The following is a 15,522-nucleotide window of genomic DNA, read 5'->3' as shown; positions in this document are numbered from 1 at the left end:
GATCCACAACTAACAAGTCCACTAGTGAGCTTTAGCATCACCGCTAGCAAACAAGGTAGATCGGTAAGCAACTTTTGCTAATCATATCACAGATGACTCCTGTTGTTGGGTGACATCTCTATGTCTCGGCGCCCAACCTTTATGCCCCAAGGTCCTTAACCGTTAAGATAACCTTGTTAAGCAAACCAACCCTTATGCGTGTAAGTGTTCGACACAAACCCGTCTAGTCAAGGAAAACTAGTGGCACCCTAATTTCATAGACCCACCACTAATTGTACAAGACATGGGACGGTGCAAGTTTTAGTTGGGAGGGCATACTAACTTAAACTTTGTGAGGGATCGTTCTACTTCTAACATCACAGCATGCAGAAAGTAAAACATAAATAGAATAGCATTCACATAGTTGTGACACAGTATGGCCCGTTTTCATATGGTGATCTCCATCTCCATAGAACCTGTTCACCATGGTGATCTCCATCTCCATGTTCCATGTGCGCCATCCTCCTAGTGATGAGTCCTCCAAGAACTAGAACATGCTATTATGCCTAATAGCTAGTAAAGAATCTAGTAATGAAGATTACATAGTTGCTTGGATCATCACAGATTGGTACGCAGACCATTAAATACAATAAAGTGACAACACATATGGCTCCTGCCATGTTGCCGTACGCGTGACACGCAGGTCACGAATGAGTTACACACATGCATCACATACACAAGGGGGCCATACTGATCACAAGATACATACATACATTCTGCAAAACAAAGTTAGGCGTCCTAACGTTCCAAACTTCGGATGCCCGAAACTCCATCTTCCAAGCCGAATTTGGGATGTGATCCGAGTTGGATTAGGTTTAGAAGTACTAATGGGCCTCGGACCCAGAGGCCCGTTAGGAACCTCTATAAATAGAGGGGTGGGGGTGCCCTAGGGTTTACACCTTTTTGGCGAAACACACCTGCCGCGCCTCCCACGCCCTCGCCTGTTGCAACTCGCGGATCTAGCAGTCCAGCTTGCGACGCTTCCTCCCTGCACGTGTGGATACCTTGGAGGTGTTCCGCCTGCAGCACTTGGATGAGCCGCCGACGAGCCGCGGCACGAGGGCGATCTTGCTGCACGTGGACGAGCTGCTGAGGAGCTGCTGGACGTTGACGTGATCGACTACGTACGACTACGTTGATCGACTATGTACGACTACGCTGATCCACTTCGCTGCATCGACGCGAATCTACATCTTTCGCACCAGTAGTGCGTCGAGTGGTAATCCCGTGATCCTTATACGGCAGTTTTCCTGGTTTACGCGGTAGAAAATTTTGTTTTGCGCTAGTGTAGCCTACCTCGTATCCCAACATGGTCATGCACCGAAGCACGCGGAGAATTAGGTGAGCGAGCCTGAAGATACTCCTGAGATTGATAACTTGTTGAGCGAAATTGCCGAGTTGAAGTCGCTGGGCTTGACTGGTATTAATGTAGCTGCTAGTTTTCTTAAGAGGAGAGTTCAGCCTTTGTAGCAGCGGGCTCGCTCGGGTTCGGAGTACTCGGGATTTAATGATCCGTCGCGTATGTCTCCTGACGATATATCTGATGATGACATGGAGGCGCTGCTAGCAAAGTTTTTCAAGAATTATTAGGGAGTACCGGTTATTCTTGGAGCCCTTCGCCAATTTGATGCTTGGTATGGGCCGCAAGAGGTATGTTATTTTGCTTGACTTGTATTTTTCAAGATGTTGGGACATCAGTGAGTAACAACTTGTTTGCAGTCCTGGGTTCTCTTCAGCTATCTAGCGCATTCTATGGAGGAGTTAGTTGTTGAAGAATCAGAAGATGAGCCTTCTCCTCATACGAAGAAACGTCGAGTAGTTCAGAAGAGGCCTGCTGTGAAGTCTGCTTCTACCTCGAGTTTGACTCCCGAGAGGTCACAGAGCACCAAGGTATGTAGTCGTGCATTCATTGGTAACTTTTGGTAGAGTTATCCTTTGATCCTTTGATGATTTGAGTTGCCTAAGATGGTTGTCGACGCAACCCTTGGTGGTGATGAGGCTACTTCTAATGAAGTAGTCGCGACCGCCAAGGATGATGTTGGTGTTGCGTCTGTTGAAGAATTGCCACTGGGGGTGCCACTAGCGGATTCTGGAGCAGCCCCTGAGCCAGCAGTCCTGACCCCGTCGGCTACCGAGTTGCTAGTCCCTGACCAGGCAGTTTTATGTTTGCCTGCTGGGGTGGCGAATATTGCGGAGGTAGAATCGCCAGTGATTGCTGCTGGCTCTTTGTTGTCCAATGTTATTGCTAGTGGTGAGTTTTTTTCTTACTATCTTCGCTAGTCCGAAATTGTTGTAGTCTTAACCTTGTCTTTGCAGGTCTTGGCGAAAACATCGCACCTTCAGCTGATCCTGTGGTGTCGAGTACTCGACCACCTGTTACCAAGAAGAAGCGCGTGCGATTGCCGCCACGGTCATCTTGGTAAGTTTTTGAATCTTGCTTTGTAACATATCCTCAAATTTTTTTTGAAAGGCGTGTGATGACTTTGTATTTTGTTGCAGGGATGCAAAGGACATTATCCCTATGGAGGCAGGAGTGGAGTCTTATCCTTCGACTACTCTTTCTACTCCCTTGGTTGATTTGTCCGTTGATGATGTATCCGAGGTTGATACTAGTCGTCTTGGTGCCACCATGTCCATGCTTCAAGAAGTAATCCGCTCGGTGGAGGATCTTGCGGTTCCTTCGGGTTCTGGTGGTGTACCTTCCTCAACGTCTACTGGTGGTGGTCTGGCTTTAATTGATGTGGCTAAGGCCAAAGAGGCAGGTGCACCAGGTATATAGTCGGGGTACTGGTGTTAACTAATGTATGTCATTTCAGGTACAGCCTTGGGTACAGCTCCAGAGCCTCATGTTGTAAAGAGTGATGAAGGTCCAGTACTCGAACTTCCATCGGAGTCGGAATTTCGGAGAGCTATCCAGAGCTTTCAGGTGTGTTGTTTCTTTTGTCTGCCTGTTTTTTGATGAAAATTTGATGATTTGCTTTTATTTGCAAGATCTATATGACAGAGCTCAAAGGAATGCTCGGGCCCTCCAGGAGCGAAATGACTCTATGCAGCGGCTGGCACAATTGGAGCAAGAGTGCAACCGTCTTACTGAATCCTTGAAAGTTCATGAGGATGCTGTGAAGTCCTTCGCCGTTGAGCGGAGGGATCATGAGGTTTTGCAAGAGAAGTTGGAGAGCCACTATAAGTCATTGAACAAGAAGTATCAAGGTGAGTACTTGCTATTCTTTAAGTATGTCCGACTGTACTCGGGGTTTTTGAACTTGTTGGTTTTTGCAGAGCTCAAGAGGAAAGAGGCTATTGCGAGTAGCTAGCTCCTTGATTGGAGGAACGCGCATGATCGAGTAACTGACGAGGCTAATCATCTTCGGGCATCACTGGTTGAAGCACAGGCTGCATGCGAGTATCAGAGAGATAGGAAGAATCAAAACGGAGTTATGCTTGCTATGGCCATGGTAGCCTGTAGGGATCATGGCCGGACCATAGGAAGGCTTCGAGGCGAGCTCCAAGAGTTGACTGATTCCGCTCAAGATTTTGTTAATACCATTGCTCCTCTTGAGGACGACGCGGAGCCTCGTTCTCTAGTCGAGCGGTTAAAGACTGCTCAGGGTAAGGTTGCTGACCTCTGCAAGGCTGTTTGTAAACAAGTCCTTGCGGTGGTCAAGTCTTATTACCCGCGAGCAGATTTGATGGTGGCTGGTGATGGCGTAGCTCAGAACTGCACGGAGGAAGCTTATGCGCAATACCTTGAGGAGGCTGAGCCAATTGCTTCGAAAATGTCTGAGTTTGTATCTTTGGAGGAGCCTTAGGCTTGTGTAGCCTTGTAAACTTCGGAGTACTTGAGACAATGTTTTGAATGTTGTTTGAAATGAATGCTTGTCCATCCTTTGTTATTGGGAGCCACTCTGAGTGCTTAGTCGAGTAGTCACGCGGTTGTCGAGTACTCTATTCTTTTACTCTTGGAGGAGGGTGCACGGGTGTACTGTACTCTTTTGTCTTGTGTGGCGTGAATGCTTTCGCGTGAACGGAGTCAGAGAGCATCTTGACTTATCAGTCACGAGCGAATAGTAACTCTCGAGTGGTTGGTAGTTGTGGCGCTTAGCTATAAATAGACTGCCATAGAGGTCGACCCGGATCAGACTTGAGTAGCGATGGATTGCCTTCGGTTACTGTTGTTTGATTGTAGAGAGCCTTCAAAGAGTACTTCGGTGCTAGAAGATTCCTTGTAGGTTAGAGCCACCTTCCCTCTATAGACTCTAGCGCTCATAGGGATAGTCGCGATGCTAGAAGAATCCTCGTAGGAGGGTTCATCACGTGCCTCATCTTGCAGCTCGTGATCCAGCTAAGTATGCGCTAGAACTCGCAGGTGATGGGCGATGTGTGCCGTGGTCTATATCCGGCTCTCTTAGAGGTGGAGGTGTGGCATGCAATGTGGGACGGCTCACCAAGGCTAGCAAGAGAGCAGCCTTGTTTTTTCTCCCTTATGCAGCACTCGGGATTCATCGTTGCCGCTGTCGAGGTAGCGGCGGTGCAGGAGTTCCTGGTGTTGTTTGGGAGGAGGACCTGGATATGGCTATGTTTTGCGCAGCTTCGTTGCGTGTGGGCCCTTCCCTTTGCAGACGGCCAGTAGGCAATTGCTTGTAGTCTTTGCCGTGCTGTTATGTTGTATTTTGAGTACCCTTACTCTATTGTGAGTAATCACATGTAACTTTAAAATTTTCTGCTTGAATCAGACTCGAGTAAAAAATTGCTTTGCCTTTTAAAGTTTTGTACTGAGGCTGGGATGCCTGCTGAGCTTTTGACAAAGTCTTGTGTCAATAGTAAAGTATTTGTAGTCGGTAGTCAGGCTGTCGGCTCTGAGTAGTTGGAATGAGTTTGTTTTTGAGCTGCTTGAGGCGAAGGCTCGTTTGTCTATTATGGGTAGTAGCGACAGAGATATTCTATATTCCATGAATTTGGTACTTGTTCTCCTAAAAGTTCTTGTAGTCTGTAAGATCCGGGTCCTGTGACCTTGGATACGATGTAGGGACCTTCCCATAGTGAATTGAGTTTATGCAATCCTGATGTGTCCTGGAATCATTTGAGGACCATGTCGCCTAAGTTGAAAGATCGCTCCATAACATTGTGGTCGTGGTATCATCTTAACTCATCAAGGTACCTGACTGATTGAACTAATGCTGCGCATCTCGTTTCTTCTAGACTGTCCAGATCCGTGCGTCTTGTTTCTTCTGCCATTCCTTCATCGTATTGTTCGACTGGGGGAGACTGCCACATGACGTCCACGGGTAAGATAACTTCTGAACCATATACCAAAAAATAGGGGGAAAGCCCAGTAGTCTTGCATGGTTGGTTTCATAGTCCCCACAGAGCATTAGGTAGCTCTTTGAGCCATTTGCCTCCTTTTGTATTGCCAATGTCGTGTAGTATTTTCTTGAGAGCTTCGAGTATCATGCCGTTAGCACGCTCGACTTGTCCGTTGGCTCGTGGGTGAGCAATTGAGACGTAGCGGATATCAATTCCACTATTCTCGTAGTACTCCCAGAAGTCATGATTGTTGAAGTTGGATCCCAAGTCGGTGATAATTCTGTTTGGAAAACCGTAACGGTGTACGATTTCATCCAAGAAGTTGAGGACTCAGTCTGCCTTGGGGCAAATGACTAGTTTGACCTCGATCCATTTGGTGAATTTGTCGATGGCCACGAGTACTCGGTTAAAACCTCTTGGCGCAGCTGGCAATGGTCCTATCATGTCTAGCCCCCAGCAAGCGAAAGGCCATGTTGGAGGGATTGTGACTAGTTTGTAGGTAGGGATGTGTTGCTGTTTAGTGAAGAATTGACAGCCTTGGCATTTTTGAACTACTGTTTTGCATCTGCCAACGCCATGGGCTAGTAGAAGCCTGCTCAAAAAGCCTTGCCTACTATCGTTCGTGAGAATGCATGGTTGCCACAGATTCCTTTGTGAATTTCTTCTAGGATTTCTTGGCCATCTTCTCAGGTGACACACTTCATGAGCACCCCTGATGATGCACTTTTCCTATAGAGCTTGTCTCTGACTAGAACGTAGTTTTTTCCTCATCGGGATGTTGGAGGTATGCCCTAGAGGCAATCATAGAGATGATGATATTCCATTTGTATCCATGATTTGTATATTGTGTTCATTGAATATCCATTAAAGGCTACTTGAATTGATTTGCAATTATGTGAATTGTATGTGAAACTCTTTACTTGTATGGTTATTCTAAAGTTGTCCCTAGTCGGAGTTCATGTGAGGACACACATGACTATTAGACTAGCACATGTATTAGTTGATGACTATGTTTCACAAGTCATAGACATGGAGATGTTGAACTAATAATGTGGACATATGTGGAGACATGTGCTAGGACTGACCTAACACGAGAAGTAGTTCTCTCTTTAAACAACATATACGCTTTGTCCTTAGACCTGAGATTGTCGCATGTATTCTAGATGTGGATCGACCTACTTAGGGGCTATCAAACGCTACGCCGTAACAGGGTAGTTATAAAGGTAGCTTTCGGGTTTGTCAAGAAGCATGCTATGAGACATGGTCAATCAAGATGGGATTTGCCCTTCTCTGATTGAGAGAGATATCTCTGGGCCCCTCGAGTGATCGGATCCGAAAATGCATGGCCATGCTACGTACGGTTAAGAGTTAACCTACAAAGGGATTCTGAATCACAGGATCGAGAAAGAGCGGTCGGCTTGAAGCTAGACCAAATATCGTGAGGCGAAGGGAATAGCATGTATATTATGTTGTGATGGTTCGTCTGATATGATCTTCGTGTGCGTATAGGAGTTGGCACGTCTTGCTAGAGGCCGCTACCGACTATTGGGCCGAGTAGGAGTACTCGGGCCATGTCTATACGTATCCGAACCCATAGGGTCACACACTTAAGGGGCTGGAAGCCCAATTTGGATTTGATCCGAGTTGGATTAGGTTTAGAAGTATTAATGGGCCTCGGATCCAGAGGCCCGTCAGGAACCTCTATAAATAGAGGGGTGGGGGCGCCCTAGGGTTTACACCTTTTTGGCGAAACACACCTGCCGCGCCTCCCACGCCCTCGCTTGTTGCAACTCGCGGATCTAGCAGTCCGGCTTGCGACGCTTCCTCCCTGCACGTGTGGATACCTTGGAGGTGTTGCGCCTGCAGCACTTGGACGAGCCGCCGACGAGCCGCCGACGAGCCACGACGAGCCGACGACGAGCCGCGGTACCGGAGGCGATCTTGCTGCACGTGGACGAGCTGCTGAGGAGCTGCTCGACGTGATCGACTACGTACGACTACGTTGATCGACTACGTACGACTGCGTGACCGTCTTCACTGCATCGACGCATATCTACATGTTCCGCACCAGTAGTTCGTCGAGTGGTAATCCCGTGATCCTTATATGGCAGTTCTTCCTGGTTATACACGGTAAATTTTTTTGAATTGCGCTAGTGTAGCCTACCTCGTATCCCAACAGTGGTATCAGAGCCGTAGCTACTTAGTTTTGGATTCGGGATGTGTGCATATGGAGATATGCGAGTTTTCCGTTTGATCTATGTCCTGGTTTCGTGCTCTTGCTGCAATGGTAGTGTAACGACATACTCCTACCGGTCGGTTTCCGCCATCGGAGTTAAGTGATACACGTAAATCCAGTTGCAGTGAGTGAAGATCAATATGATTTGTCGAATCAAAATCCAGGGTCATACGCCAGGCGCATTAGATGTGCAATAGTAGATGAGATCTACTGCCGGGGTCGGGATTTTTGCCGTATGCGTATGCTTCGGTAAATCAGCCGTAACTTTTCGGTACGATCTCGGATCGGGGCGAATTTTATATGAAAATTGATCTACAGAAAAAGTTACACATGAAATTCAACCGCTTCACCATTTTCGGCGAAATTAGATTTCCCAAATTTGGCTTGGAAGATGGAGTTTCGAGCCTCCGAAGTTTGGAACGTTAGGACGCCTAACTCTGTTTTGCAGGATGTATGTATGTATCTTGTGATCAGTATGGCCCCCTTGTGTATGTGATGCATGTGTGTAACTCATTCGTGACCTGCGTGTCGCGCGTACGGCAACACGGCTGGAGCCATATGTGTTGTCACTTTATTGTATTTAATGGTCTGCGTACCAATCTGTGATGATCCAAGCAACTATGTAATCTTCATTACTAGATTCTTTACTAAGCTATTAGGCGTAATAGCATGCTCTAGTTCTTGGAGGACTCATCACCAGGAGGATGGCGCACATGGAACATGGAGATGGAGATCACCATGGTGAACAGGTTCTATGGAGATGGAGATCACCATATGAAAACGGGCCATACTGTGTCACAAGCTGTGTGAATGCTATTCTGTTTATGTTTTACTTTCTGCATGCTGTGATGTTAGAAGTAGAACGATCCCTCACAAAGTTTAAGTTAGTATGCCCTCCCAACTAAAACTTGCACCGTCCCATGTCTTGTACAATTAGTGGTGGGTCTATGAAATTAGGGTGCCACTAGTTTTCCTTGACTAGACGGGTTTGTGTCGGACACTTACACGCATAAGGGTTGGTTTGCTTAACAAGGTTATCTTAACGGTTAAGGACCTTGGGGCATAAAGGTTGGGCGCCGAGACATAGAGATGTCACCCAACAACAGGAGTCATATGTGATATGATTAGCAAAAGTTGCTTACCGATCTACCTCGTTTGCTAGCAGTGATGCTAAAGCTCACTAGTAAACTTGTTAGTTGTGGATCCTGAATCACTAAGTTTCAATAGAGGGATATTGATTTTAGTGGGAGTAGATTTTGTTAAAATAGTTTAATGTAATTTGCTCTATCATGGATACGTTTGTCTTAGTGTATTTTGCATTACTTTTGTTGTAGATTAAATGGCACCTAGCAACACCACCACATCGTTTGCTTTGCGTTCGGTCCTTGAGAAGGACAAGTTGAATGGAACAAACTACTCGGATTGGATCCGTAACCTAAGAATTGTTCTCAGGGCTGAGAAAAAGGAAGATGTTCTAGACAACCCACTACCAGAAGAACCTGCTGATGATGCACCCGCTGCTGCTAAGAATGCTTACAAGAAAGCATGTGATGCTAACCTCGAAGTAAGCTGCCTTATGCTTGCTTGCATGGAACCCGAGCTGCAGATGCAGTTCGAAACAAACCATGAGGCGCACGATATGATCGTGGCGCTTAGAGACATGTTCCAAACACAGGCCAGGACTGAAAGGTTCAATGTGTCTAAGGCCTTTGTTGAGAGCAAGCTAGCAGAAGGCGCAGCAGTAGGACCACACGTAATCAAGATGGTTGGTTACACTCAACGGTTGGAGAAGCTAGGCTTACCACTGGGACAAGAGTTGGCCACTGATTTCATTCTTTCGTCTCTTCTGCCTAGCTATGGGAACTTCATCTCGAACTACCATATGCATGGGACGGAGAAGGGTCTAAATGAGCTGTGTGGTATGCTCAAGATAGCAGAGGGTGACATCAAGAAAAACGCTAGTACCAGCCATGTGATGGCGATACAGAACATGCCCAACTTTAAGAAGAAGGGCAATTCTTGGAAGAAGAAGGGCAAGACTGGAACATCCAAGCCAAACCCAGCGCCCAAGGTTAAAGCTAGACCTGGACCTGCTCCAGACAAAGAGTGCTTTTACTGTCATGAACTTGGTCACTGGAAGAGAAACTGCAAGCAGTACCTAGCTTCCTTGAAGAATGGCAGAAGTAAGAGTACTTCTACCTCAGGTACGCTTGTTGTTAATGTTATAGACAACATATTTCTCGCTGATACAATTATTAATTCTTGGGTATATGATACCGGATCGGTTGCTCATATTTGCAATTCGATGCAGGGAATGATAAGAAGTAGAAGCGTGGAAAGAGGAGAAGTTGATATCCGCGTGGGCAATAATGCAAGAGTTGCTGCTTTGACCGTCGGGATGATGCAACTCCACCTCCCATCAGGATTTATTATGGAGGTGAATAATTGTTATTTTGTTCCTAGTTTAAGTCGAAATATTTTATCTCCTTCATGCTTGATGAAGGATGGTTATTCATTTGCGAGTGAAAACAATGGTTGTGTGATCTCTAAGAATAATATGTTTATGGCTTTGGCACCCATTGTGAATGGATTATTTGTTTTAAATCTTGATGGTTCACCTGTCTGTAATGTGAGTGCTAAAAGGCCTCGGCCTAATGATTTGAGTCCTACCTACTTGTGGCATTGTCGTTTGGGTCATATGAGTGAAAAACGCATGAAGAAGCTCCATTCTGATGGACTTCTAACTTCGTTTGATTTTGAATCATACGAGACATGTGAGGCTTGCTTGCTAGGCAAGATGACCAAGACGCCTTTCACAGGATTTCTTGAGAGAGCAGTAGACTTGTTGGAACTCGTACATAGTGATGTATGCGGACCAATGAGCACGACGGCTAGAGGAGGATTCCAATACTTCATAACTTTCACTGATGATTTTAGTAGATATGGCTATGTCTACTTGATGAGGCACAAGTCTGAAACCTTTGAAAAGTTCAAGGAATTTCAGAATTAAGTTGAAAATCAGCGTGGCAAGAAAATTAAGGCCTTACGATCTGATCGTGGAGGCGAGTATTTGAGCCACGAGTTTAGCAATCATCTAAAGAGTTGCGGAATTGTTCCACAACTTACGCCGCCTGGAACACCTCAAAGAAACGGTGTGTCCGAGCGACGTAATCGAACTTTGTTAGACATGGTTCGATCAATGATGAGCCAGTCGGACCTACCGTTGTCATTTTGGGGATACGCTCTAGAAACAGCAGCTTTCACACTTAATAGGCTACCATCTAAATCCGTAGTTAAGACACCATATGAGATATGGACTAGAAAGGTTCCTAGTTTGTCTTTTCTAAAGATTTGGGGATGTGAAGTGTTTGTCAAGCGACTTCAGTCGGACAAGATCACACCCAAGTCAGATAAGTGCATTTTCGTGGGATATCCAAAGGAAACTTTGGGATATTATTTCTACAACCGATCAGAAGGCAAAGTGTTTGTCGCTCGGAACGGGGTTTTCCTAGAGAAAGAGTTTCTCAAAGGAGAAAAGAGTGGAAAGACAGTGCATCTTGAAGAAGTTCAAGATGAGCTGATCGGGCAAGAATCAATGAGTGATGCTAACGTAGCAGAACAAGTTGAGATACCCATGGCAAGAGAAGCACCGCCACAACCACGAAGGTCGGCAAGGCTCCGCGAAATGCGGGAAATATTATTGTTGGACAATGATGAGCCTGCGACATATGCAGAAGCAATGATGGACCCAGACTCCGAAAAATGGTAGAATGCCATGCAATCCGAAATAGAGTCCATGGGAGACAATCAAGTTTGGAACTTGGTTGACCCGCCTGATGGTGTTAAAGCCATAGAGTGCAAGTGGATCTATAAGAAGAAAAAGGACATGGATGGAAATGTTCACATCTATAAAGCACGACTTGTCGCAAAAGGTTTTCGACAAGTTCAAGGAGTTGACTACGACGAGACCTTCTCGCCCGTAGTGATGCTTAAGTCCATTCGGATTATTCTAGCTATAGCTGCACATTTCGATTATGAGATATGGCAGATGGATGTCAAGACAGCTTTCCTGAATGGAAACCTAACTGAGGACGTGTATATGATACAGCCCGAGGGTTTTGTCGATCCGAAAAATGCTGGAAAGGTATGCAAGCTTCAGAGATCCATTTATGGATCGCATGAGTAGAGTGCCATATGCCTCAGCTATTGGATCTATCATGTATGCAATGATATAAGTACTCGCCCAGATGTTTCATATGCGCTAAGTATGACAAGCAGACACCAATCTGATCCAGGTGAGAGTCACTGGACAGCGGTGAAAAACATTTTTAAGTACTTGAGAAGGACTAAAGATATGTTCCTCGTCTATGGTGGTGAGGAGGAGCTCATTGTAACAAGTTACATCGATGCTAGTTTCCAAACCGACAGAGATGATTCAAAGTCACAATCAGGATTTGTGTTCACACTGAATGGTGGTGCTGTTAGTTGGAAGAGTTCCAAGCAGGAGACGGTGGCCGATTCTACGACAGAAGCCGAGTACATCGCGGCTTCGGAAGCCGCGAAGGAGGGTGTTTGGATAAGGAATTTCCTCATTGAGCTTGGTGTGTTCCCGAATGCTTCTAGCCCATTGAATCTCTACTGTGATAATAATGGGGCAATTGCGCAAGCAAAGGAGCCAAGGAACCACCAGAAGAACAAACACGTAATGCGGTGATTTCATCTCATTCGAGACTTCGTTAACCGGGGTGAGATCAAGATATGCAAAATACACACGGATCTGAACATTTCTGATCCGTTGACAAAAGCACTCCCGCAGGCTAAGCATGATGCGCATGTAAGAGCTATGGGTATTAGGTACCTTCTAGATTGACTCTAGTGCAAGTGGGAGACTGTTGGAGGTATGCCCTAGAGGCAATCATAGAGATGATGATATTCCATTTGTATCCATGATTTGTATATTGTGTTCATTGAATATCCATTAAAGGCTACTTGAATTGATTTGCAATTATGTGAATTATATGTGAAACTCTTTACTTGTATGGTTATTCTAAAGTTGTCCCTAGTCGGAGTTCATGTGAGGACACACATGAATATTAGACTAGCACATGTATTAGTTGATGACTATGTTTCACAAGTCATAGACATGGAGATGTTGAACTAATAATGTGGACACATGTGGAGACATGTGCTAGGACTGACCTAACACGAGAAGTAGTTCTCTCTTTAAACAACATATACGCTTTGTCCTTAGACCTGAGATTGTCGCATGTATTCTAGATGTGGATCGACCTACTTAGGGGCTATCAAACGCTACGCCGTAACAGGGTAGTTATAAAGGTAGCTTTCGGGTTTGTCAAGAAGCATGCTATGAGACATGGTCAATCAAGATGGGATTTGCCCCTCTCTGATTGAGAGTGATATCTCTGGGCCCCTCGAGTGATCGGATCCGAAAATGCATGGCCATGCTACGTACGGTTAAGAGTTAACCTACAAAGGGATTCCGAATCACAGGATCGAGAAAGAGCGGTCGGCTTGAAGCTAGACCAAATATCGTGAGGCGAAGGGAATAGCATGTATATTATGTTGTGATGGTTCGTCTGATATGATCTTCATGTGCGTATAGGAGTTGGCATGTCTTGCTAGAGGCCGCTACCGACTATTGGGCCGAGTAGGAGTACTCGGGCCATGTCTATACGTATCCGAACCCATAGGGTCACATACTTAAGGGGCTGGAAGCCCAATTCGGATTTGATCCGAGTTGGATTAGGTTTAGAAGTACTAATGGGCCTCGGATCCAGAGGCCCGTCAGGAACCTCTATAAATAGAGGGGTGGGGGCACCCTAGGGTTTACACCTTTTTGGCGAAACACACCTGCCACGCCTCCCACGCCCTCGCCTGTTGCAACTCGCGGATCTAGCAGTCCGGCTTGCGACGCTTCCTCCCTGCACGTGTGGATACCTTGGAGGTGTTGCGCCTGCAGCACTTGGACGAGGCGCCGACGAGCCACGACGAGCCGACGACGAGCCGCGGTACCGGAGGCGATCTTGCTGCACGTGGACGAGCTGCTGAGGAGCTGCTCGACGTGATCGACTACGTACGACTACGTTGATCGACTACGTACGACTACGTGACCGTCTTCACTGCATCGACGCATATCTACATCTTCCGCACCAGTAGTGCGTCGAAATGTAATCCCGTGATCCTTATACGGCAGTTCTTCCTGGTTATACGTGGTAGATTTTTTTGAATTGCGCTAGTGTAGCCTACCTCGTATCCCAACACGGGAAACTTGCTCAGCTTGATTTTTATCAGATGGTAACTTATGGTCTTTGATGTAGTCGATGAAGGGTGTCCTCTAGTCGACTTCTATCATCATGATTTCCCGAGTAACTTCTGTAGTCTTGACCACGAGTGGTGTAACTTGTTCTGGTATGGACGGTTTATGGAGTTCGTGTACAAAAATTCCTGCTGGAACTTCTGCACGAGTCGAGCCCATTTTTGATAATACGTTAGTGGCTATGTTGCTGTCGCGGACGACGTGATGAAATTCCAAGCCTGAAAACTTGTTTTCTAGTTTGCGGACTTCTTTGCAGTAAGCATCCATGTTGTCCTTGTTTCGATTCCATTCGTCATGGACTTGGTTTATAACGACTAGTGAGTCACCGTGTACGAGTAGTCTTTTGATTCCAAGAGAGATTGCGAGATGAAGGCCGTGTAGCAGTGCTTCATACTCGACTTCGTTGTTTCAGACTTCCCAAAAGATTTGCAGTACATATTTGAGTTGGTCTCCTTTTGGGGAAATAAGGAGCACGCCTGCACCGGCTCCTTCGAGTTTGAGGGAACTGTCAAAGTACATTACCCAGTGTTCTAGCCTTTCGACTGGTGTTGGTACTTGGTTTTCTATCCATTGAGCCATGAAGTCTACCAGGGCCTGAGATTTGATAGCTATTCTTAGTTTGAAGTCCAAGCATAAGGCTTCGAGCTCTACTGCCCATTTGGAAATTCTACCCGTGGCATCTCTGTTGTGGAGGATTTTGCTGAGCGGGAAGTCGGTGATGACTGTAATGCTGTGTTCTTGAAAATAGTGTTGTAGCTTCCGTGAAGTGAGCAGAATCGCATAGAGTAGTTTTTGTATTGGCGGGTATCGAGTTTTGGAGTCTGAGAGTACTTCACTAACGAAGTTTACGGGTCTCTGGATTTTGTAAACATGGCCTGGCTCAGACCATTCGACTACTACTGCGGTGCTGATAATGTGAGTAGTAGCCGCTATGTATAGGAGCAAGTCCTTGTTTGGAGATGGAGCACAGAGGATTGGTGGTTTTGACAAAAAGTCTTTGAGTTGCGTCAATGCTTAGTTTGCCTCTTCTGTCCATTTAAACTTGTCCTGTTGTTTGAGAAGCTTGAAGAAGGGTAGTCCTCGTTCTCCAAGTCTCGAGATAAATCGATTAAGGGCTGCCATGAAGCGCGTGAGTTTCTGCACATCCTTGATGCTAGCTGGTGTGTGCATGTTTGTGATGGCAGATATTTTCTCCGGGTTGGCCTCAATGCCACGATGGCTAATGATCAACCCGAGTAGTTTGCCGGAAGGTACTCCAAAAACGCATTTGGTGGGTTAAGCTTCCATCGGAAAGCTCGTAGGCTTGAGAAGGTTTCCTCCAAATTGGCGATTAGATCTTCCTGATTTCTTGTTTTGACGACTACGTCGTCCACATAAGCTTCTACATTACGATGCAATTGCTTTTCCAAGCACATCTGTATAGCTCGTTGTTAAGTTGCCCCTACGTTTTTTAGTCCAAATGACATTATTTTGCAGCAAAAGGCCCCAAATGGAGTGATGAAGGCTGTCTTAGCTTGATCTTCTTCTTTGAGGCTTATCTGGTGGTAACCCGAGTAACAGTCGAGAAAACATAGCAAATCGCACCTAGCAGTAGAGTCGACTACTT

The sequence above is a fragment of the Setaria italica genome, chromosome VI (assembly GCF_000263155.2).
Source record: "Setaria italica strain Yugu1 chromosome VI, Setaria_italica_v2.0, whole genome shotgun sequence".
Taxonomy (NCBI): Eukaryota; Viridiplantae; Streptophyta; class Magnoliopsida; order Poales; family Poaceae; genus Setaria; species Setaria italica.
This window is presented reverse-complemented; position numbering follows the sequence as displayed.